This window comes from Gorilla gorilla, chromosome X (assembly GCF_029281585.2).
Source record: "Gorilla gorilla gorilla isolate KB3781 chromosome X, NHGRI_mGorGor1-v2.1_pri, whole genome shotgun sequence".
NCBI lineage: Eukaryota > Metazoa > Chordata > Mammalia > Primates > Hominidae > Gorilla > Gorilla gorilla.
The window spans coordinates 96,269,028-96,295,915 of NC_073247.2; the positions used below are offsets into that span (position 1 = coordinate 96,269,028).

Sequence of the window (26,888 nt, forward strand, 5' to 3'; positions counted from 1 at the left end):
TGACAATATCTTTTAATTAGTTTCTTTACACCACTTACATTTAATGTAATTACTGATATGGTTGGATATAGGTATACCATATTATTTGTTGTTTTCTGTTTGTCCCTCTGACATTGATCTCCTTTTTCCAACTTCTTTTGGATTATCTGAATACTTTTTGGTATTCTGTTTTAATTTTTTTTGTGCATATTTTTAAGTGATTGTTTTAAGGATTACAATGTACATATCTATTTTTTCTCTTTACACATTTAATATTTTACAACCTCAATGACAACTATCTAGGTACCTTTTCCCTCCCCTCTTTGTTTTATAGTCATCATACATAGTACATCTCCATGTATTAAAAACCCTGATAGACAGTGTTATCATTTTTACTTTCAACAGTCATACATATTTTAAAGAACTTAAGAAGACAAAAATAGAATCCCATATTTGCCCAGAATTTGCCATTTAATTTGGTCTTTTTTTGTTCCTGAAACTCAAATTTTCTCCTGCTATCATTTCCATTCAGCCTGAAGAACTTACTTTAACATTTTTAAGAATAGATCTGTTTGCAAAAACTTTTCTTAGGTTTTTTAAATCTGAGAATGTCTTTATTTCATCATTTCTCATACATATTTTCATGGACTATAGGAATCTGGGTTGACTTTTTTTTCATTTAAAGATGTTTTTCCACTGTTTTACGTCTCCATGGTTTCTCTTAAGAAAAATTCAGTCATTCATACCCTTGTTTTCCTATGTATATGCTGTTTTTCTATGGCTATTTTCAACATTTTTTTTTACCTTTGGCTTTCAGCAGTTTGATTATTAAGTGTCTCGGCATAATTTTCTTTGATTTTATATTATTTCAAGCTCCTTGATACTGAATCTGTAAATTTTCATCTTTTACAAAATTTGAGAAGTTTTCAGACATTATTTCTTCAAATATTTTTTTCTACACCAATCTTTCTCCTGTCTTCCTGGGATTTCAGTGACATGAATACTATTTTTATATCATCCCATAGGGCTTGAGGTTCTGTTCATATTTCTACATATTTTTTTCCTCTCTGGTCATCAGATTAATTTCTGTTGATTTATCTTAAAGTTCACTGACTGTTTCCACTGTCTTCATCATCCTCTTACTGAGCACAGATGGTGCCTGTAAAAAAATTTCAGATAATGAATTTTCAGCTCTATAATTTCCATTTAGTATTATTTTCTAGGCTCTATTACTCTGCTGAGAACTTCTCACAGCTTACTCTTTTTAAAGGGGTTTATTTTCATCTAAGGGAGCATAGTTATAGTAGCTGTTTTAACACCTTTTGATAGAATTCCAACATCTGGGTCGTATTGGTGTTGGCATCTCCTGTTGAGTATGTTTAAATTCTATTTTGGTTCCTTTGAATATTATTTGTTGGCATCCTCTTGAGAATGTTGATTTGGCAGAACACAGTTAGCAGGCAACCTACTATGTCAGATTCAACTGCAAATACTTTTTTTAAAAAACTTCCGTCAGCAAGTCAGCTCAGTTTTGAAATCCTTTTCTGTGTTATTTTGGGTCTGTCCTCACACTAGTACCATTTGGGTGGTGGTTTCAATGTCAATTCTATTTCCAAAGCCTCTGCTATCTATTTCGAATCTGTCCCACTCATGAACAACTCAAGGATGAGCTTAAGCTTTCCACAGGTTGATGCCCAGTATTAAAAGATCCCCTTCCTCTACTCTTTCCTCTCCATGATTCTCCACTCACTGTACAGCCTGCAAGGGCCACTTTTCCTGGTCCTCTAGACAGAAATATAGGGTTTCCCTTAGAGTTTATTTTAGTTGTTCTATTGTCACTGCAGCATAGCTCTGCAACTGGAGCCACCATTGACTGAAAAGTGGAAGTGAAAGACAGAGACTGAAACTGACTCAGAATTTACTCTCACACTGTTGGGACTGCCAGCTGCTATTGCAGTTTTAGCCAGTAATGTACCACTCCATAGTTCCATGAGATGGATCCAGCCTTGGGTCAAAGTCTCAAGAGAAATGGGGGAAAACTGGGAAACTCACCCATATATGGTCACTTCAAATTCTGACTGCCATCCTCAATCTGCCTGCTTTTGTTTACCTTTAGGAGTTCTGAGGGAGTTTCTCCTAAAATTTTGTCCAGAGATTGTAGCTGTAATAATCAGGAGAGAAGGTTATAGTGGGCTTACTTCATGTTGGTCAGAATCGGAGGTCTAGCACTGCATTTTTAAAATTTAGATCAAACTGAACTTTAAGGAACTTTAAGTCAAATTAAAGCTATATTTATTTAACCCTTGCTGAAGAGCAATACTTTTGGGCCGATATTACTGGTTTAAAATCTAAAACACACACACACACACACACACACACACACACACACAACCAGTTTTCTGTCTTTGTCAGAAGCTTTTATATATGAAAATACAAATAACTACACTTTTGAATAAATTAAATATTAGAAATGTTTTGAAGCAAATAAAAGACATTAGTAATAATATACTTCTAGGTATTTTTTCTTGGCATTTTAATTTTCTTGGCCACAAAAATAAATGCTTCATGTTTAATTGTATAGTCTCTAGTTGTTCTGCATAATTTGGTATGAAGACATATGAAAATTCCCCAGTTGCCACTATACTTCCATTTCTAAGATATTTTGGGAAATTAGTCATTCTGGAAAGCTAAAGTGTATACTCCTTTGAGCAATAAAACTTTATTTTTCATAAGTTTTCATCTTAGATGAAAATATTTCTGAACTACCTTATTCACTCTCTTGAGCTGTTAAACAGAGAATAGAAAAATAAAGTGTTTTTATAAGAATGGGTCATCATTATAAACATAATTTAATAAATGGTGTTCTAATAATTGTGATACGGTGTCTGTCTCTTCATTAAAACACATTAAAATTTTTGCATATCCTTTTTATAGTTTCTCTTTTACTCTCCTTGTCTGTCATCGTTTGTCATGCTGTCAGTGGGCTTGCCTTTAGCAATTCCCTCTCACTCTTAATTTGCCGGGTTTTGTTGTTTTTCATTAGTTTGTTTTTTCTAATCTGGTAAAAGACCAGAATTTTCAGGAAAGGCCTGAGAGGTTTACTCATGACTCTATCATTTGGGCCTTACCTTGTAGATTTTGTGACACTTATTTTCTTGAATTTGCTGGAGGAATGATATATGTGAAGGATTACTACTGTGCCCTTTTACTCTAGTGATGATCTATAGTAGTTAAAATGGTTATTTTATTTCACACATTATGAACTGAGCAGTAGTGGAATAGAAAGTTGGATTAAAATCAACCCCTCGACCATGTGGATATATGGTTGTGATGAAGTACAATTTATGGCAATAATTGTTTAGTAAACAAAATAACTGCCATCTTTAGCTTAATATTTAGTAAATAAGGCAAATAAAAACATTAGATGAAATATTAAATTATTCTTAACAACACAGAGCAAGCGGGGCTTTGGTTGGGAGAAGGAAAGAGTTGTTGTAGAGGTTGGGGACTCTTGGATAGAACAAACTTTGGTATTTCACTCCCAGGTCAGTCTGTCAATTTTTGTGTACCAATGATAGACAAAGGGAAATCAGTGGGCCAAGTTCACCTCTGCTGATTTTACAAAGAAAGAGTTTTAAACTCAACTGTCTATACAATGCAAGATAATCTGCTTTGCTCTGCCTTAACCAGTCAGGCAGACCTAAATGTATGGCAGAGAGGGAGAGTTCCTTCTCTGTCTCACATACTATAAGCTTCTGTATTACAGGAAGCAAATTTTCATCTTTTTAATTAACCAGCTTCTAGAACAATGCCTTGGACATAATAAGTGCTCAAATGAGTTGCAAAGTATTACCTCCACTTCTGTGTCCTAAAAAACTTTTGTGTAGATTTGATATTATTTCTTTCTTAAATGCTTTGTAGCATTAATGAGTAAAGCAATTTGGGTCGGAAGATTTCTTTTAAGGAAGATTTTAATTAAAAATGCAATTTCTCTAATTAAATATAAAATATTAAGTTACTGTTTTCTTTTACAATTAATTTTAGTAATTTCCAACTTTTAAGAAATTGGTCCATTTCCTTTAAGTTATGGAATGTATAGTCATATAGGTTAACTTTGTGAGGATACTGTTTAATGTCTGTACAGTCTATTGTGGTACATTTTCCCTCATTATGATATTGGCAATTTGTGTCCTCTCTCCTTTTTTTTTCTCTTAAGATCTAACATTTGGTTTCATTGCATTTGTTCATTGCTTTTCTGTTTTCTATATCAATTATTTATGCTCTTAGCATTATCATTTCCTCTTTATCCTTGTTTTGAGCTTAATTTGCTCTTCTACTAGTATTTTGTTAAAGTGACCCTCAAGTAATAGATTTCAAGTTTTCTACGTATCCACTAAATTATCCTTTTATTTCCCCTCTACTGGCGTTTGTGCTATTATTGCTACACATTTTGCTTTTACAAATGCTACTAAATCCCAAATAAGTTGTTATTTTAAAAATTAAATTGTCATTGCTTAAAATGATTTTATAAATTAAAAGATCTTTCATTTATACCCACATATTTACTATTTCCAGTACTCTCCTTTTAATTATGTATGTTAAAATTTCAATTTGGTATTACTTTTCTTCTGTGTGATGATTTCCTTTAACAGTTTTGATAATGTATATCTGCTAGGGATGTATTTTATACTTTGGTATGAGTGGATGAACTTTTTTTTAATTTATTTTTAATTTTTTTTTAATTTTATTATTATTATACTTTAAGTTTTAGGGTACATGTGCACAACGTGCAGGTTTGTTACATATGTATACTTTTATATTGCTTTTTTTATATATAAAATTCTAAGTTAACTTATTTTTTTCTTTCAGCACATTAAGAATGTTGCCCCATTGTTTTCTGTGTTGCATTGTTTCCGTGAGATATATCCTACCATTGTCATATTTGTTCTCCTATACATAAAGTGCAGTGATTTTCTCTGGCTGCATTCAAGATTTTCTCTTTTCTATGAATTTCAATTATTAGATTATGAAATACCTTGGTGCCATTTTCTTCATCGTTCTTATTTGTGGGACATATTGAGCTTCTTGGGTATGTGGGTTCATAGATTTCATCAAATTTGTAAAATTTTCAACTGTTTGTTTTTAGATAATTTTCTTCTACTTCCCACCTTCTGTGACTCAAAAAATATGGATGGTAGGTTGAATGACATTGGCTCACAATTCATTGTTGCTCCATTCATTTATTTCTCATATTTTTCTCTCTACTTTTCATTTTGAATACTTTTTATCTGTATGTATTAAAGTTCACTATTTTTTTTCTTCTGCAGTAGCTAATCTGCTTTTAAAACTATCCAGTGCATTTGCCATTTCATATGCTATATTTTGTCTCTAGAATTTCAATCAATGTGGATCTTTTTAAAAAATCTATTTTGTTCTAATCTTGCTTGTGCTTTCTTCTACCTTATTGAATATATGGATTGCAGAAATAATAGCTGTTTTTTAACATTCTTCTCTACTAATTTCACACCCTTTTTTTATTCTGTTTTTCTTATTGCTTTCTCATGGGAATATGGGTTGTATATTTTCCTATTTCTTTGCATGCTTGGTAATTTTTCATTTAAAATCAGATATTATGAATCTTGTTTTTGGGTACTGTCTGTTTTTGTAGTATTTGAATATGTTTGCCTTTGTTTGGGGATACATTTAAGTTACTAGGAATTGGTTTGGTTCTTTTGAAGTTTGCTTTTGTCAGGCAAATCTAGAATTGCCTTTATTCTAGATCTAATTTGCTCCATTACTCAGGCAATACCCTTGTGAGGACTTTCTTAAATGCCTCTTGAAATGTGATGTTTTCCAATCTGGCTAGTGGGAGCATAACTATTCCTGGTCCTCCGTGAGTTCTGAGGATTGATTTGCCTGTTCCTTTATTGTGGTTCTTTGTCTGTCCTCATCAGTTTCATCACACACTTGAGCTGATCATTATTCAGAAACTTGAAGGGTCCCTCTGCAGATCTCTGAAGCTCTCTCCATATGCAGTTTTCTCCTTCACTGTGCAATGTTCTCTCCAGTACACTGTTCCTCAAATTGTAGGCACCCTTGTACTTTCTGAACTCTGAACTATGTCTTCTCAACTCAGAGAGACTCCTAGCCTTTTTGGGCTCCTTTCACCTGAGCTACTGTCTGGAAACTTTCCCAAGGCAGTAAGTTGGGACATTCATAGGGCTCATCTTGTCTCCCTTCTCTCAAGAATCATGGTCCTGTGTTGCCTTTTGTCAAAGGTCTAAAATTCATTATTTTTTATTTTTTTCTGTTTTTTGTTTGTTTGTTTGTTTGTTTGTGTTTAGATATTTAAGGTAAAAGAGGAAATCCTGTTACTGTTACTTCATCATTGCTACAAGCAGAAATTCAGGTGACCTTTTGGAGTGGTGGAGTGGGAATGCTTTAGGAGTCTGGATACCTCCATCCTATTAAGCTCTTAAGCTTCATTACTTGCTAGTCTTGTGACTTTAGCAGAGATAATTGACCTCTGGAACCTCAGTTCCTTCATCTGGAAAATGGGACTATAAAACCTGTCCTATTCTTCTTCAAATCATGTGTCATCTTCATTAAAATACTTAATAAACTGTAATGTGCTACGCCAAGCCTATTTTTGTTACTAGTTAACATATCATCAACTGGCCATCAGTACTGCGAATAACTATTTTAACGTACATCAATCCACTCCTACACAATTTATATATGAACCTCAAATGAAGGATATGTACATTATGATATTATGATGGCAAAAAGAAGACTGATCCTGAGATCCCTGTCTATGCAATAAGAGTTTAATCTTTCAAAATGTTTAAGAATGTGAAAGTTAAGCACAACAAATAGCATCGTGTCCACATATGCATGGAAGCCACTCCAGAATTTTTTAGTATAAATTTAATATTACAAAAAGCTTTTTTTTTTTTTTTCCTGAGATGGAGCTTCGCTCTTGTTGCCCAGGCTCAAGTGCAATGGCGCGATCTCGGCTCACTGCAGCCTCCACCTCCTGGATTCAAGCAATTCTCCTGCCTCAGCCTCTGAGTAGCTAAGATTACAGGCACTGGCCACCATGCCTGGTTAATTTTTGTATTTTAGTAGAGATGGGGATTCACCTCTCTATTTACTTTATTTTAAAATCATCTCGCCAAGTTTTTAGATATTGTAAAAAATAAATTCCAGCATCTTCAAAGCATAAAGTCTAGTGACAGACATCTGTTTATTCTAATACTATGAGAGTATATTATCTGTTTATTAAGCTATAATTTACTGAAATGTATTGTACACATCTCTTATCTTTCTTTTTAGAGATAAAATTAACTTATATTGCTTAGGTGAAAATAGAAACAAAAGTAGATTTTAATAAAAACTTATCATATGACTTTCTCAGGGCACAAAGAAATTGTTCACTGACCTCGCTTTAAAACACACTTAAAATTATGTAATTAATATTCAGTTTTGCCAGCTACATAAAACATATTCATAGTGACATGAACACAAATTGCAAGAAAATTTTATGTACACATACTCCACATAAATATATGAAAATATAAAGGGACATATATGTCTATAGCTACATCCCTAATGACTAAATTCTAAAGAAAGTTTCTACCAAATAAATGCATTAGCAAGTAAATATACTGGATCTCAGAATGTTTAATCAATGATAAAAATGTATTAGCCTTTAATGACACTTGCTTTATTCACATGGTAATGTGTTCAAATAATATACACCTAAAACTATAAATACCTAATCATACCATCAGATATCAGAAAGAATAAGTACCTAGTATTTGATAGCACAACAGGGTGACTATAGTCAAAATAATTTAATTATATATTTTAAAATAACTAAAAAAGTATAACTGAATTGTTTGTAACACAAAGGATAAACGCTTAAGGGAATGGATAGCCCATTTTCCATGATGTGATTATTATGCACTGCATGCTTGTATCAAAATATCTCATGTACCCCATAAATGTGTACACCTACTATGTACCCACAAAAGTTAAAAATAAAAAAATTAAAAATACTAAAAAAAAGTAAAAAGATCAATTTCAAATGGATAAACAGCTGAATGACAAAAACATAAATAGGGACTCAACTGAATGACTATTTCCTTTGGCTCTGTTTTTATGCAATCCCACATGCATCCATCCATACAGAATATATGACAGTGATATATGGCACTAATGACCAGTGATATACAGCGTCTCCGAATGAGCTAAGTAGTACCTTGATTCATTCATATTCTTTGAGTAAATTTTGTTTCAATAAATTGTGTTTCTTTGTACATTTCTAGCCCTAAAAAATGTGCAGGTAAATCACTTCTATGTTTCACTGGAGAGTGTTTGTACTGCCACAACCATTGAAAGCTAACATTTCACAATCTTGCAAATCACAGTCTTGTTAATACTTTTAAAATGTAGGTTGTATTTTAACTTACTAATGAGGGAAGTACACAAAGAGATAGACTATTTAATTACCTTACAACTCTCATTCCTGATTTTACATCAACCTGCACAAATTTAGGTGAAAAAGATTTAGTCACACATTAGAGGTTAGGGGGATATCCCTCAAAGTACACCATCAAGTGGTAAGTAGGTAACATTATATAAACATACACATATATAGTGTAGAAACAACATACAAACACACATGTATTTAGACAATGAAAATGTGAAAGCATAAATTTATCCCCATCGAGAAAAGGAAACTCTTGTACAACTTTGGTGGGGATTTAAATTAGTACAGTCATTACGGAAAACAGTATAGAGGTCCCTAAAAAATTAAAAATAGAACTCCTACCACATATGATTCAGCAATCCCACTTCTCAATATATAGCCAAAGGAAATAAAATCGGTATCTTGAAGATATATCTGCACTCCCGTGTTCACTCACTGCAGTATTATTCACAATAGCCAAGATATGGAGTCAACCTAAGTGTCTATCAACAGACGAATGGATAAAGAAAATGTGGCATATATACAAAATGGAATACCATTCAGCATTGACAAAGAAAAAATAATTTTGTAATTTGCAACTACATAGGGGAACCTCGAGGACTTTATATTAAGTGAAATAAGCCAGGCACAGAAAGACAAATACTGCGTGATCTCACATATGTGGAATCTAAAAAAAAAAAGTCAAATTCATAGAAGCAGAGAGTAGAATGGCAGTTATCAAGGCTGGAGAACAGTGAGGGATTGGGTAGATGTTGATCAAGGAATACAAAATTTTAGTTAGACAGGAAGAATAAGTTCAAGAGATCTATTGTATAACATGGTGACTACAGTTAATAACAATGTATTGGATACTTGAAAATTGCTAAGAGAGTGGATTTTACATGTTTTCACCACAAAATAAGTATGTGAGGTAACTGATATGTTATTAGCTTGATTTAGCTATTCCACAATGTGTTCATATATCCAATCACCATGTTACACACTATAAACATATATATTTTTGTCAATCAAATAATGAAGGATTATCCCCACAAATACTTTAAAGAGTAAGAAAATGCATAATGTAATCATGCTCAAGACTTCTTGTCAAAAAAATAGAAATAAAGAATTGCATAATGACTTAAAAGTCTCATACAGTAGAACCCCAAATCTGATAGCCACAGGTAAAACTCCTCCTTTATTCTTCAAATGAAAAAAATAAAACAAAAACAAAAGATACTTAAGGCAGAATATCTCAAACAGAGATCCAAAGATAGATTTTGTCAATGTAGGAAAAATTTTGCTTTTGTTTTTGGGGGTAGCCTCTAAAAGTTGGAAAAGCCAAGGAAACAAAACCTTCTCTAGAGGTGCCAAAAAGGAAAGTACTGCTGACATATTTATTTTAACCCAAAAAACCCATTCAGACTTGTGCCTTCTGGAACCATAAGATAATAAATTTGGGTTGTTCTAGGGCAATAATTTTGTGGTGATATATTATGGCAGCAAAGAGACAACATACCATTCCCCTTGAGGATGTTGGTGACAGTGAACCCAATACAACTATATTCTTCTGTAACACTCTGTTGAAAAGTCAAGTAATTAGGATAAATATCATTTCAATGGTAAAGCCATTGCTATCACCAATGTGAGTGGATATACTCAGAGGCTTATCGATTTTACCTATGACATTGGTGTAGTTTTTTTCTCTTAATGATACAATGTATACTTCAGAATGGAACAAAGCTGATCTGTATTTTTCATACAATATATAATGGAGAATGCTTAGATCGCATATTTCTTTACAAATGCAAAAACAGACAAAAGAAAATTCAAGTTTTTGTTTCTATGACCACCAGCTCTTAAAAGTCTCTGTTGTACAGGAAGTAAGATTTCACTTTACTTCAGTTCTTCTCAGACATTAATATACATATTAGTAACTGGGAGGTCTTGTTAAAATGCAGATTCTGATTCAGTATATCTAGTGTGGGGCCAGAGATTTTGCAGATTCTAAGCATCTCCCAGGTGATGTTCATGCTACCACTCTATGGAACACACTTTGAATAGCAAGAGAGGGATTCAACAATCCCTACCTGAGGCTCCATATCACAAACAATACTGAATTCAAAATGTTTCTCTCTGCATTCAGTATTACTAGTTGGGAGAAGAAAAATAATCTCAAACTGACTTCCAGCATCTTTTAACCATTTATTAGTGATGGAAGTGAGCCTAAGTAAAATGTCTGACTCATTACTTTAATAACTAACATATATATTCAAAAATAAATTCATGTGGCTATACTTTTGTCTTAGAATAATGAGGAGTCAGGACTGAGCATTCTAATACCTAATGTAATATTTCCCACTATTACAGAATATATTTCTTCTTCCACATTTTACAATGCCTGGATCTCTTCCAATTGTTGCTTTGTTGAGAGGTGATATGGTTTGACTCTGTGTGCCCACCCAAGTCTCATCTGGAGCTGTAATCCCCACATGTGGAGGGAGTAACCTGATGGAAGATGACTGGATCATGGGGGCGGTTTCCCCCATGCTGTTCTCATGATCATGAGCGAAATGGTGTAAAAGTGTTTGGCAGTTCCCACCTCGCTCTTTCTCTCTCCTGCTGCCATGTAAGACGTGCCTTGCATTTCTTTCAACTTCCACAATGATTGTAAATTTCCTGAGGCCTCCCCAGCCATGTGGAACTGTGAGTCAGTTAAATATCTTTTCTTTATAAATTACCCAGTCTCGAGAAGTTCTTTATAGCAGTGTGGAAACAAATTAGTACAAGGGGATTTCAACACAACGAATTTTTGGTCTACAAAAGGGCAAAGCTATTTTGAAAATGCCTCTCAGATAATTACTTTCTTAAATGGCACAGCTATTCCATCCATAAAACATACAATAGGTACATTAAGCTAGCCAAATAAGAAAATATTGAATCATTAAATTAGTGTATTAGAAAAGTTATATAATAATATAATCTATGTTTTAATAAAATCCACTCATTGAAGTGCTTTCAACATTGGTTGGTTTGACAGTAAGAAAGAATATGGGTCTATGTGCCTTCTGCCAGTGAAGCCATTGGAGGTCAGCACAATGAGCCCTTTCCCCTTAACTTCAGCCTTTATTTATGTAAAAAATGTCATCTCCACTAAGGAAAAAAAAAGGAAAATATTACAGGTATTAGAGGTTCAGAAGGAGAAAAGAAACTAGGGGAAAATATACATGTTATATGAGTGTGTGTGTGTGTGTGTGTATGAATTTACATATACGTGTGTGTGTGTGTGTGTATATACACATAAATTTTTTGAAAAACAATGAAGATAGGCCTCACTGTAGCTCCTTAACTTATACCTGGTAGCTTAACAGTTGAGCATACAGTGTCTAGAATAACACCTGCCCTCAAATCCTGGCTTTGCCACTTAGTAGTATATGACCTTGTATGAGCACCATACACTAATATTTGCCTAATAACAAAAGTGCTTAGGGGAGTATATAAGCCACATGTTTGCATGACTGTTTTTAGAAGCTTGAAAGAAACTGTCCCTAACTCCAAGGGAAAAGAAGCTAAGGAGATAGTTTGCTAAATTTTGCCACCCTGACAATAATAGCCTCAAAGATTCTAAGGATCAACCCAAATGCACATATGTCTAGCTGTGAAATAATTAATAGGAGACCTTTTGTGAAACAAAAGGTAAGACAGATATTGTTCTAGATTTCTTTACAGATGCAAGATGTAAGGTGAAGCATTTAATTGACTAACAGTATAATTTCATGTATCCAGTTGCCTTATACCCAGATCTCTGGTTTAATCCAGGCAATTTTGCTACTAGTTGGCATGAGAATGACCTCATTTGGACAGACAGGTTTCAACTTATTTCCTTAAAATTTTATGCAGACTGGAAAGGTATTAGGATATCAGTGATAGCTTCTGAATATGCCAGTGTCTCAAGCTCCCTTCTTATGCATAATGTATCTCTAGAATTATCAATATTTGCTCCCAAAGTAGTGTACCTAGATATAGTGTACTCAATGCAAGTATATTAAGAAACCACCAATTTCAGTTTTAGCTCACTGACTCCACAATAAAATAAAAATCAACAATTCAAATTTTATTTATTCTGTTGGAGATTACACTATAAAAATATAATTCCCCCTGGAAGTATGATACAATTTTAAAAGCAGAAGGAAATAAATGTTTTTAAAATGTATTTTATGCAAATTTTCATGCTATGTTTTTTCAATCAGGACTGAGAGAGTGTGTTTTAATAAAATATCTAAAACAAATGTAAGTATACACCATTTATTTGGGTAATCTTACAAATCTCTAACTTTGTAGAAGTAATATGGTGTTTATGGAATGTATGCACACACACACACACACACACACACACACACACGTCTCAGATTCCAGATATTTAGATCCTAGCTAAAGCTCTGCCAAAAGTTCATTATATTGACCTTAGTCAAGCATAACTTGGTGATTAGAAGTCAAACCCGTGATTGGGTCTTGACTGTGACATATAGTAGCTGTGTGGTCCTGGGAAAATCAACTGCTTTGAAATATGTTTTCTCATTTGTAAAATGGGAAATAATACTATACACTCTTTCATATAGATTTTGTGATGTTTAAATGTAATAAGATATATAAAGTTTTTAGCACAATGCCTGGCACTAAGTGCTTAATAAATATTAGTGTTTATTAATGCTAGTAAAGTACCTCACTTCTTTGGGCTTCAGATTCTTTACTTGTAAAATAAGAGGATTGGCTTATCACTATAAAATCTCTTCCAACTTAAACTCTACAACTTAAATGAGAAAACCCAATGTCATCCTCCCGGATAGAAATTGTAAAACAAGCCTTAAAAAACACATGTCACACTCATTTTTTTTCATATTTTATTTTGGGCTCTCTAAACTTAACATCATATTTCTAAGCACCACATTCTATCCAGAGTTGCTTAAGTTTGATCAGTTTTCTCTATTGGTCTATGTGTAAATGTCTAGGAAAGTCTCAATTACTATGAAAGCTGGCTATAAGCTAAACAGCTTTGAGGAGTTTCATATAATGTAGGTAATCAGAGAAAAGGTCAAAGGATTTTCCCTTACAATGAATAACATTCATGGTTCACTTACAATTATCTACAATAATGATGTTCTAATTTACAGGTTAAAACACCCTTCAGACCGCTTTTAATCTATGTTCCTAAGTCAAAAACTTTTATGTGATATTGGGATGGTACCTCAAAGTGAGGCAGGAGCCAAAGTGAAATATGTGAAAAACCTCTGTATTAAACCATAATCACACTGTCATTCAAGTAAAACTTGAGCTCTGCAGAAGAATGCAATTTGAAGCCTAAAGGATAGGAAAGTGACGACAACCAATATATAATAGCAATTGTAACAACCATCACAAAGGTCATCTCTGATTCAAGAGATGTACACATGAAAACTATCAGGAATAATCAATATAAGATAGCAGTTGTAGATAAAATGTAATAAAAAGTGAGTAATTTGCATATTTTTAAAGATACATGATACAATGTCACCAAACAGAAGTATAGAACACTGGAATACCTCTTTATTTAGTATTTTTCAAACTGAGAAAATTACAGACAGAACCTCTTCTGGGATAGTGTTCCCTCCCTTGATCTTGTTTATGAGGACATGATATATTTGAAGGCCACCCAGTTAATAGAGATCTGTGTAATTTCTTTCCTCTGACTTAAATTCAGGTTTATTTAGTCATTGGAGGGTCTCTTGCCTGACCAACGATGAATAAGCTTTCACATGTATACAGTTCTCTCTATAAAAATACTGCTTCATTTCCCAGGAAATTGTTTTCTAGGGGAAAAAAAAGAACTTATATAGCTACAGCTATTTTGATTATTCAGTTAGGTGCTATGGGCAGATAATAAAGAAATAGACGTCATGGTCCCAACCCTTAAGGAAGGGTTTAAAATCCATTTGAGGATTCCAGTCTAACACACACACACACACACACACACACACAACAACAACAACAACAACAACAAAGGAGACAATACAAAGCAGCCTACAAGCAACTGACAAAGACAATAATTGCTGTGGGAATTCTAGGAAAAGTGAGGTCAGTAACACTTGCGTTAGATTAATTTGGAAGGCACTTGTGGAGGGGTGGAATTTGAGTTGAGTTTCCAAAGTGGGTAAGATGTGAATTATGTAGAAGAGAGGACATCCTACGTGGAGGGGACAGTAGTGGTATAAGGAGCAAAGATATAAAGGTAGATTGTTCTCACTAACTGAACATTAAAGAGAGTTGTGCACTGAAGAATAAAGGAAAATAAGGCTCCTGCATTACAATGAGGCCAGATTATGAAGTTCTTTAAAATTCGGGTGGAATTAGGCTTGAAACAATAGAAAATAAGGGGCCAAGAATATGTTGGTTAAAGAAAGTGATTTGTTGAAAGAAGTGTTCACAGACCACTAAGGATTTGGGGCACAGGTGAAGACTGCCTAGGAAGCTCCTACAGTGACTACATGGGTGCTGATGAGAATTTAGATTGTAAAGGAGGAATGGTGTGAAAAGGCTTTCAAAGGAAAATTTACCAGTACTTGATAATCCCTTAACTATGAGAAATAGAGAAAAATCCAGATTCCTCTGTAAAATTGTCAGGAGTCTATGATCAGACTGTGAGGGCAATTAATAAAAATACTGTACAATCTATTCATCAATAATAGACAGGCAGGTTGTTCTTCATTGTTCCCCACAACTGCTGAGTAATAAAAGCCTTAATATAACTAATATAACAGCCTTCCCAGTGAAGGGGTGCGGGAAAGGGCTTCTCAAAATAATATTTGACTTCAGTGATTCTAGCAGAGACACAGAGGAAGAAGATGGACTCAGCACCAAACTTGATATGGAGACTAAAGATTTATAAGAGATTGTCCCAAGAAGAGAAAAAAGCAAGAAAGGAAAATTTCTTACTCTGAGCCTCCACAATGGACTTCATTCTGAGTCTTTCCAAATAATTTAAGGTTCAAAATCATGGTCACCCCAAATCAGAGCTCCTTTAAGATTAAAAGTTAGATTCATTTGAATAATTAGTGTTTATTTTTCCAAACAGTTTCTTATCTGATAAACTTCTATTTCACAAATTCTTCTAGAGTTCATTCCGTTATTCAACATCTAATATCTGGAAATTTAGAATGTGCCTTCTCAAATTTATAAGGCTCATTTTGAAGCTGGATTTACTCAGTAGGCCAGTTTAAACTAAATGGCAGATCCCTCCCCATCAACTGGTGCTTGAAACATCACAAGGCCTGGGATGTTCCCTGGGTCTCTACTTTCCAAATTCAGCACAGAAATGGCTCAGCCCCACCTCTTCCAGTGAAACTGAAACAGCGCCTGTGCAAACTCCACGCCTATTCTCCTCACAGTGACCCACCCCGCCCCCACCAATGTGCTAATGCGCAGGCGCTACGCTCTCAGTGCCTTTGAGTAGGGCTGTGAGAAATCTACTGTCCAGTGAAATCTAGAAGTGGTAGAATTCAATCCCCTCCTTTCTTCGGAGGCAGAGGCGCCACTTCCTCCTACTACCCGTCCAGAAGCGCGTCCCAAACATCGCTCTCTCTCCGAGCAAGGTCCTTCGCTCTCTGGCAATCCCCATTGTATCCCAATCCGCAGCTCGTTTCTAATCTCACTCAGCCGCCAGCCTTCGCTAGGAGGATAGAGGCACTTGGCTCCCTAGGATCCGCACCAGTTTTTTGTCTGCCTGTTTAGGCCACGGAACCTATGGACCCCCCCCCCACCCCCAACCTCGCCCCAAACTAGGAAAAGCATTATCCCGGTGCTTTGCCCTCCCTCCTTCGCCCTTCTCACCCACTCAGTGTTGAGTGCTTACCTCGGGTGTGGTGCGGTTACGAAAGGAATCAGCGGAACCCAGATCAGGCCACTGCTGGGGCAGGCGGATTCAGCGAGATTTTTCCTGGGTCTCCAGTGCCGCTTCAGACAATGAAATCAGCGTGTCCGATCATCAATTCTCATCATGATCGTGACGTCACAAAAGACAGCGGCCAATGGGAGCCTGCGATCAGCTCAGGACAGTCCCTGGCCTCAGCCCAGAACCCAAGAGTTGGGAGGGGGGAAGAGAGATGGCTGCCTGCAACTGGACTGCCTCTTCCTCACACAAATCAGCTACATCTACGGCCAGGGCTCTCTATACCTTCCTGAATAGCTGTGAACACCGAGCATCCCTGTGACTATAGTAGTTACATGCCAGCCATTTGAGCAGGTGCTGCCTGGCCTTCCAACTTGACATTGGGTTTTAACAAAATTGTTACATGCTGCCAAAATCAAATGATAGCATAAAGAAATACAGTCCTTTGTGGTCAGTGTTCGATTGACAGGTAAATATTCAGTTTTACTAAAATCAATAAGGTGTCCATCGAGCCTTTAGAATTTTACAGTAAAAGCAAGTGTACTATTATACGTGACCGGTAGGCTCTGATGACTGAGGAAAGAAACTGTGGTTTTTATTCATCCAACCTCAATTCCTATTCCAGCAGAAGCTTCTTGGGTGATCACCATTATACCATTCCAGAAAAGAAGTCAACCCCCATGTTACATCATTTAACAGTCATTTGATACACTTCCCAGATTTGCTGGATGCCATGAGAGATATAGAATTCATTGATTCTCTGCTATCATAGAAATTGCAACATCGTTTGGAAGACAAGATTAGCACACAGTAAATATTCACAACAATAAAATAAAGTACATGATCATGTGCTCAGTCATTAACTACAGACAAGAGCTACATTATTTAATTATTGGAGACATCAGTGAGGTGAAAAGTCAGGGAAGCATTTTATGTAATTAAAACTTGAGATGGTTCTTGAATGGTGGATAAGAGCAGATGGAAGTCACCGTCTTAAAGGGGAAAGATAGGCAAAGGTAGAGACGTATAAATTCATATGATGTGAAGAAGCCCATGATGAAATCAGCTTGACAAATAGAGGGCATATGCTGAGGACTAGTGGTAGATGGAATTGGCTAATAATAAAAGCCTTTGAAAATAGGCAGATAATTTTTATTTGATTAAAAGCCACGAAAAGCCATAAAGCATGTGACCTCAATCCTCTATAGTCAATTATCTACGGAGGAGTTTAGGTGATTTTTTAAAACAAAAGCCAGATTATGCTCAACTTCAGATTGTTCAATGGTTTCCTTTCACATATACAATAAAATGCAGATTTCTTACCATGTCCTCAAAGCCCTAAATGATCTGGCCTTCGCCATCTTTCTGACCTCACCTCCTGTCACTCAGCCACTAATTCACAAATATATTAATCTTCTATTTCTCAAACAAGTCAAGCTCATGTCCACAGCAGTGACCTTGTACTGTTGTACTGTCTGATCTTTGTATGACTTATTCCATCACTTGATTGAAATCTTTGCTCAAATGCAACCTCTTTAAAGAGGTTTTCCTATTTAAAATTGTGATATCCTTAACACTCTCTATACCCTTTTTTCTGTTTCATTTTTCTTCATAGTATTTATTATTATTAAATGTATTTTATATATTTAGTTATTGCAAATCTAAGCTCTATGAAGGCAGGGTTTTTTGTCTGTTTTGTTTATTATTATATCCCTCAAATCTAGAAAGCCCCTAAATACAAAGTAGACAAATAAGTAAGTACGTATTGAATGAATGACTGAAAGCACATTTTTCAAGTCATTAATTTGCATTTTCAGTTACATTGGGATAGGCTGGAGTGAGAGAGACCAGTTAGACAGTTGTAATGCTAACCCAGCTTCTAGGTGACACACCCCTAGATTAGGGTGTTAAAAATGATGAAATATGAGACTTTCAAAGAAGGAATGATATGGGTAAAGTGGAGGATTCAGAAATAGCTTATTGATAATTGATTAATGTATCCATAAATTACTACATACCTGAAACTGAAGTGATATGAGAAAAAGGATCAGAGTCCCTACCCTTGAAGGGTTTATAATGCAAAGACACAAGAAGACTTGTATGAAATCACAGTACAAAAAGAGGCAATTAAATTAATCCAATTTTTCCTTCCTCTTTTCCCCTCTCACTCTGTATCTAAGCCACTAGTATGTTTGAAGTCTGTACCTTCAAAATACGGCCCAAATCTGAATATTCTGTACCTCCTCTATCACCATTACACTAAAGTCACTGTAACTTCTAGTTTGAAATACTGCAAAAGCATCTTACATGGTTTATTTTCTTCCACTCTTGTCCTTCTTCAAAAGTTTCTCTTAACATCAGTCAAAATATTCTTTATAAAGTTTGAATCAGACCATATCACTACCTGATTTAAAGCCCTCCAAATGCATCTCATTACATTAACAATAAAGTCCCAAGTCCTTTCTATGGTGCATTTCCCACCATTTGTTCCTGCCCTGGCTCACTATGCTGTAGCTACTCTGGTCTTTTTGGTTATCTGTTTTCTCTCTGGAATGCCTATTTCCTCTTCAGAGACTTTGCATTTGCTATTATTTCTTGGGAAACTCTTTCCCCAGATCCTCACATAGCATACTTCACATAATTCAGGCTGTCTGCTAAAATGTTACCTTCTCAGATGGGACTTCATGGACCAATCAATTTAAAATAGCATTGCCCCACCACCACCACAATTATCTGTCTCCTGTATCTTCTTGCTGTGCTTAATTTTTCTCATATCACTATGGAAAAATACATTATTTGTTTTGTTGGTTAGTTATTTTGCCTTTCCCCAACAGAATGAAAAGTTCAAGGGGGTAGGAACTTGCCTCTCTTATTACTGTTATATCTCCAGTACCTAGAGTTGTAGTAGTACCTAGCATTAAGTAGGCACTCAATGGGTCTTTGTTGAATGAATAGATAGGGGAGAGCATAGATTGTGTAGTGCAGTAATAGGTATTCAGGGATGAGAGATGTTTTCAATACATGCCTAAGATACCGGTACCTGTCCTGTTCACAATATATCAATTAAAAGCATGTTTATTGAACTTGTAAGTAAAAAGTATCTAAGTAGAATAATTAAACCATGGATATTAACCAAGATTTCAAAGATCTCAAAAGACTCAACAAACAAATGCAATAAAATGAAGTTTGACAGGGATAAACAGTAAGTCTTGATTCTAGGTTTACAAAAATCAGTTACCTAAGTACAGGAAGGGCAATAAACACCTAAGTTGGGAAGTTCATCTAAAAATTCTGTAAATTCAATATGAACTGGTATAACAAAGCTGTTAAACAAGATAATTCATACTTAAACTACATTAATAAAAAGTTATTATCTGAATCAAGAGAGTTAAGGGTTCTACTAGTCAGACCACACTTGGTCTCTTCTGTTGATTATCCTTATTTTAAAATAAACATTCACAAATAGCTGCATTTAGAGAAGAAAAACCAGGATGATGAGGCATCTAAAAAATACATGATTTGAGGCAAGTCTCCAGGAACTGAGGATGCTTAGCTTAAAAAGGAGAAGATCTCAAGAATATATAACTATCTTCAAATATTTGAAAGACTGCTGAGCAAAGACAAATGTGACTTATGTTGTGGTTTTCCAGAGGGCACTACCAAGGCCAAAATGGATAACTGATGGGAAAAAAAAGTCTCAGCTTAAAATTCAAGTATTCAAAAATGATAGAGACTGTTTTGTAAAGTCAAAAGGCCTCAATCACTGGGAATGTTTCAGTGACCATCAGTCAGCAATGTTGAAGGATTATCTATATTGAGTGACTGCTAAAGTTGATTTCAACACAAAATTTACTGATTTTTGGATTATGTCAGAAGGAAGTTAGTCAGGAAAATGCCTTAAAGAAAAAAGTGAGCTTGGTATTTTAAGATTTGGTTTAGTCTGGTGGAGCTGAATCTAGGTTGGGGTACCACTAATAAAAGATAATCAATTTACTGCTCTCCCATTCTTCATTGGGGGTAAAAAACATGTTCACAGTGCATTTTGGGTGAACATAAAACTGCATACACCAAAGAAAGTTCTCCCAACTTTATTTTTTTCTTAATTTTCCAATTAATAAGGAATTTATTCTTAAGTTCATTTTAACCAACACAATCATTTATTGATATATGTGAGACCTGCCTAAATGAGCCCAGAACACAGCTCTAACCATTGGATTGCTAGGTTTAAAAAACTAACTTTCAATCTACTTAAAGTTACATTAATTTTTCTAGTAGAGCTGATTTTCATTAATCAGAGTCTCTATGCTTTGTTTGTAGGTTATTGAGGCTTTTTTATTCACTTCTATTTGTCTTTTCTCTCTTTTTTTTTAATTTTTAGAGACAGGGTGTTGCTCTGTCACTCAGGCTGGAGTGCAGTGGTGCGATCATAACTCACTACAGCCTCAAACTCATGGCCTCAAGTGATCCTTACACCTTGCCCTTCTAAAGTATTCATTGTGATTACAGGCCTGAGCCATTGCACCTGGCAGATTTTTACTTTTATTTTGCCCACCTTTTAGGCCTTTTACAACTTATTGACATCTCCATTCAAAGTTGTCCACCAAAAAATGATGAGACAGCTGAAATTAAGTGTTGTCCTTTTAAATACTTCTGATTTGGAGCAGAAGAAAATAATTTTTAAATTACATGTTAAACTTACGGTTTCTCTGTGGATTTCAATTATCCATTGCAGCCATGTTATTAGTGTTTTAGTGGAGATGCCATTTGAAGGAACTTTTCTGCTCTTACTGTGGCCAGGTAAAAGTAAACCCTATGATAGAAAACCCTTCTGAATCATTAGTAGACACTGTCCTACTCTAATTATTCCATAAATAGCCTCTACAGAACACTAAATTTCTATTTTGTATTTCACTTATTAAGGTACCTCATTTTATAGACAATGTATACATGACTTGTTCACCTAGAAAATTTCTGAAATAAAACCAATTCTTGAGTGCCACTACGGTTTTTCAGAAGTGATGTATTACTAATATTTCTGGGTTATTTTTCTACTTTAACTAAGCCAATAGTTCTCAACATGTTTTCCCTGGACCAGCAACATCAAAATCACCTGAGAACTCTTTGGAAATGTAAAATCTTGATCCCTACCTACAGATTCAAAAACTGTGAATGGAGGGCCAAGAAATTTGTGTTTTAACAAGCTGTCCAGGAAATTCTGATGTATGGTAAAGGTTGAGAACAAGTGTATTTAGTTATAACTACGGAAGCAGGGGATATAGAGGCAATTTCATTCTACAAATATTTATTTAGCTTTCATTATGTGCAAGCTACGTAGAATTTATGAAAACATGATTTTGGTGTTCAAAATATGCAGTCTAGTGGAACAGCCACAGACTTGAGAACGTAAAATAGTGTGATAGTCCTTAAATGTGGGGTGGGAATCTGAGTTGAGTGGATCTAGAAAAATTAGAGTTATGAATAAGAGTGACTGGTTTTGCATAGTAGAGTTTTATTTCTGACATGTCTACTGTTATATCCCTGATATGGCTCCAAATGTTTCTCCCCCTATTCATGTTAATGATGTCAGGATAAAGTGAGAGACCAGGGAATCAAGTATTCTAATTTAGCAATTTTGCTATAACAAACCTCTCCTCCCTCAAAAAAAAAAAAAACATTTTGTATACATCCAGAAAGAATTCCACTTATGTATTTCTCTCTTGAGTGAATGGTGAAATTTATTCATGTTTCTCTAATTTCATATTGAAATTTATTTGTAGCATGCTATCAAATATATAGGGGACCTATATATTTATATTGATTGACTTCTGAAAGCAGCTCGAATCCTATTGGTATCAAAAAAGAAGTTTACTTTTTGGAAAGTTTAAATTGTTTGTATTGACATTTTAAAGTGGTTCTCAATCATTTGGGAGATAGAAGATACTTTAGATAATACGACAAAGCCATGAATCCTTTCTCCAGAATCATACACACATATAGATTTCATAATATTTATTACTGGAGGTGAATTCCATGGATTTTCTGTAGATTATATGTTAACTTGCTGGAGTGGATAGATCCTAGGTAAATAGCGCTCCTGAAAAATGATTTAAGATGATGTACAAAGTGAATTATTTGGTCATAAGAGTGTTACTAGTCTGGATAACTTGTCTAGAATGTGGTGAGTTACCCATTTAGCACTATGAAGTGTAGGCCAGCCCCAAATGCTTCAAATCAGTATCTTCTTTAATACATACAAATATATCAACCAAGCACTCATATGAACTGAAAGTTCATTTATCCCCTAGGGGAATTAAAACGTCTGAGGAGTTGAGAGGAACAGTAGTCTTCAGTTCGAATCAAGAGAGATACATTGAGAATACCTTCGCCCAAATAAGCAAAATATTTCTGAAGAAGCACCTAGATACATGCTTTATCATCCATGTGGTTATTAAAAAGACAGCAAAAAAGCTAATTATTATGCTCCACCATGACTTGGGGTGTAGGATGGGTTGAGGAAGGAAAGGAAAAATTGGCTCCTAAAAATCTAGAGTCATTTGCAAAGCTTTTGAAAAACCATTCTGCATTAAAAACAGAAAGCATTGAAAAGGCTATCTTTGAAGTAAATTGAACAAGGAAAAAGCCTATCTCATTTTTAAACCATTTTGCCTTCATTTTTTGTTTTTTTTTTTTTTAGACAGAGTCTCATTCAGTTACCCAGGCTGGAGTGCAGTGGCACTGGTGAGATCTCAACTCACTGCCACCTCAGCCTCCCATGTTCAAGTGATTCCCATGCCTCAGTCTCCTGAGTAGCTGGAATTACAGGTGCGCACCACCGTGACCAGCTAATTTTTGTATTTTTAGTAGAGACAGGGTTTCTCCATGATGGCTAGGCTGGTCCCCAACGCCTGACCTCAAGTGATCCACCTGCCTTGGCCTCCCTAAGTGCTGAGATTACTGGTGTGAGCCACCGCACTCAGCCTGCCTTCACTTTTTATGGATAAGAAAAATAAAGTACAAGGAAGCAAAGTGAGTTACCTGAGGTCCATAGATCAGTAATTTACTAGATGATATACTGTTGATGATCATCTGAAAGTAACTATCAATAGCCCTGTCATTTTCAGTCCTAGCTAATGGAAGAAAGTTGAAGAGCCAAGATTTGACAAGGCAAGTTAGGGGCTCAAGGACCAGATCTAAGTAAAGGTGGAACAAATAATCTGAAACTATGTGAATAGACCAAAGTAGGTGTATATAGAACTGCCAATAGTCAAAACTAGAGAGTGATGCCCAAATTATTGGTAGTTGGAAAAAAATGTAAACACATAGCCATGTAGCAAAAGTCAGAGAAGGCAAGATTCTAGATTCAGAGGTGTTCAAACTGGGTAACAGAAATCAAGAACCAGTTAAAAAGAATAAGTATCAGAAATCACCAAAAGTATTGGGAAAACAACATTAGGATCTAAATTGGCAGGCCAAAAATGTTGGACAGATGGAAATACAAAGGTCAAGTTAAAGAGGAGGTAGCCAAGGACCAAACAAAATAAACTCAGGCCAGGTCAATTTGATTTATCAAACAAGTAAGTGAGTAGTAAGGAGTCAAGGCAAATCAAGAAATAAGGAAGTCACAGAAGCTTAAAGCACAGAGCATGGGTAAGTTAAATGACAGATAGAAATGTCAAGGTGGATCTTGATAAATGAGAGAGTCCTTCAGCTTTGGACTTGAGCTTTAATAAACCTAATGTGGCCAGACTGGGCCCTGGAGGTGAGAGCAAGTAATTGAGAACAACTCCCTGCCATGAATTTTGTGTGGGTAAAATAGTACTTTCTGGCAGTCAGATTCCAACAACAAAACCCAGAGGAAAATATGAAGTGTTTTGAATACCTTAAGAGTTTTTGAGACAACAGGTTTCTTTCAAACTTAAACGAATATCATGGTTTCCAGTTGAGAAAATTTTCTAAATGACATAGCAAAATTATTTGGTAATAAAATTTCCATGATTCCTTTTCAGAGCTTTATACCATATTGTACTACTGACTTGCATTACACAGAATATGTGAAAATGTTATATCATAATTTTTTAAGCTTGCCCTATAAAAATTACTTTAATTCTATTACTTTTCCTTTAATAAAAATCCCCAATGAACTTCAGAGTATTGATCCATATTGTATTGTCTATATTCACATGCCTTTGTTGACCACTATAATTGAGTTCCATTTCATGCTCACAAATCTAGTTGGTGATACAGTGCATAGGAAGGAAATATAAAGAGCTTATTTGCGTTTTGTGGTAGTATAACCCATTTTTTTCCCAATTGGTGTAATATGTTAGAGCCTTCTACAGGTTCTAAAAATCTAAAAATATAAATTGGCAGTGTTAGCAATATGGATTTCTAAGTAGGATTTAGCAATTAGTATGACAAGAGCCATTTTCTTAACACTTAACATATTCAATTGGCAATATCACCTATAGTTATGCACAGTTGATGCTTATGGTAACCCACATTGGTTTTGTCCTTCATATCCAAGGATTTAGTATTAAGATCTTGTGTAGCAATACCAAAACACAGTTCTTTGCAGCTTTAATACCTGGAAAATCTGTTACATTCACCTTCCATTTTAATTACTTTAAGTTACATTGACCTTTCATTTTAATTACTTTAAGTTTTTAGTATTAGCATAGAGTCTTTATATCCTTCCCTACCTGCAGCCCTTCTTCCTGTTGCCAAAAGCATTATATATAAAGATATCTGATAATTTTAAAAGCAAGCACATCAAATATTAGTCTTCCTTGGAATAAATGGGGGAAAGAGAAATAGGTGAATATTGATAGTGGTGTGCTAGAGCCTGTCAGCACTTGCTCAGGAGAGCTGACTGTGCAGATCTCCTCCCAACTCCGCATTCACTGACCTAAAACTAGTGGCTTGAAGCCTGCCGTGGTGGGGTAGTAACAACATGAAAATTAACAAATGGTACAAATTAGGGCTTCCATTTCACCAGAGAGCCAATTGTTAAACATTTACTAGCACACTACTGAGGGTATAGGAAAGCAGAATATGAGAACAGAGTATAGAGAAGTACTTTGAAATTAACTAGGAAGGAATGATTAACTTTAATTTGTTTACTACTAAAAGATGAGGTCTAGCTGAAAAAATGAGTTTGCATTTGAAAGGAGTGAAAAGATTTCACTATGTTTGTGCTGTAAAAATTCACTTTTAAAATTTAAAATAGAATAATTTACTTAGCTAATATATTGAATCCAATTCATTCTTGGAATATTGTTATTGGATAGCTAAGCAATTTGGTGATAATAATAATTCACCTTATCCTAAGTTTTACCTTTAACGTTATAAAAAAGAATCAAAAGTACCCTTAAATAATATGTCAGGGCTAGCAGGTGTGTCTTTTAAGAAAGTTTATTTGATAGGTAATGGCGGAGGATGTTGGTGAAGAGAGTTTTAAATATAAGCTAGGCTTGGTAAAGACTGCATCAAATAGGTTAGTGTTCTGACTGAGATTTTCAAGTAAGACTTGGAACTCAGTGATCAGTTATGGAAGCAGGATCTGAAGAAAAAGAAGGTGCATGCTGAAATGATGTGTGAAATATTGCACAACTGAAAGTAATGCTTGGCAAAAATGAGCGTTAATACTGCAACAGAAGTCAGTATATTGAAGAGGTATCTGCACTCCCATGTTTACTGCAGCATATTCACAATAGCCAAGATATGGAACCTACCTAAGTGTCCATGAACAGAAGAATGAAGAAAATTTGGTACATATACACAATGGTGTACTATTCAGCCATCAAAAAGAATGAGTTCCAGTCATTTGCATCAATATGGATGGAACTGGAGATCATTATATTAAGTGAAACAAGCCAGGCACAGAAAGACAAAACATCGTATGTTCTCACTTATTCGGGAGATCTAAAAATCAAAACAATTGAACTCATGGACACAGAGAGCAGAAGGATGGTACCAGAGGCTGAGAAGGGTAGAGGGAAGTTGAGATGGAGGTGGGGATGGTTAATGAGTACAAAATTACAAAGAATGAATAAGACCTACTATTTGATAGGACAGTAGGGTGACTATAGTCAATAAGAACTTATTAGTATATTTTAGAATAAATTATGTGATTGGATTGTTTGTAACTCAAAGTGTAAAGCTTAAAAGGATGGATACCCCGTTTTACATGATGTGTTTATTTCACATTGCATGCTTGTATCAAAATATCTCATGTATGCCATAAATATGTACACCTACTATGTACCCACAAAATATTTTAAATAATAAAAAAGAAAATGGGGGCTACATATACAAAATGGCATATTATTCATCCATGAAAAATAAAATTCTGTCATTTGCAACAACATAGATGGAACTAGAGGATATTATGTTTAATTAAATGAGCCAGGCACAGAAAGATAAATGTCACATATTCTTACTCATATATGGAAGCTAAAAAATTGACCTCATGGAAATAGAGAGTATAGCGATGGTTACCAGAGGCTTAAAAGGGTA

General features: G+C 35.0%; 1 protein-coding gene across 3 annotated transcripts in view; it reads right to left on the minus strand.

The window, feature by feature from the left end:
• Positions 1-16,504, minus strand: part of HDX (highly divergent homeobox) — a 180,311-nt gene extending 163,807 nt beyond the window's left edge. For 2 of the 3 annotated variants that reach the window (XM_055375429.2, XM_004064455.5), the window contains exon 1: positions 16,338-16,504. The gene's annotated coding sequence lies outside the window, so the exon portion shown is untranslated. The remainder of the gene's footprint in view (positions 1-16,337) is intronic. The other variant, XM_063703272.1, reaches the window with a different exon arrangement.
• Positions 16,505-26,888: the final 10,384 nt, after the last annotated feature.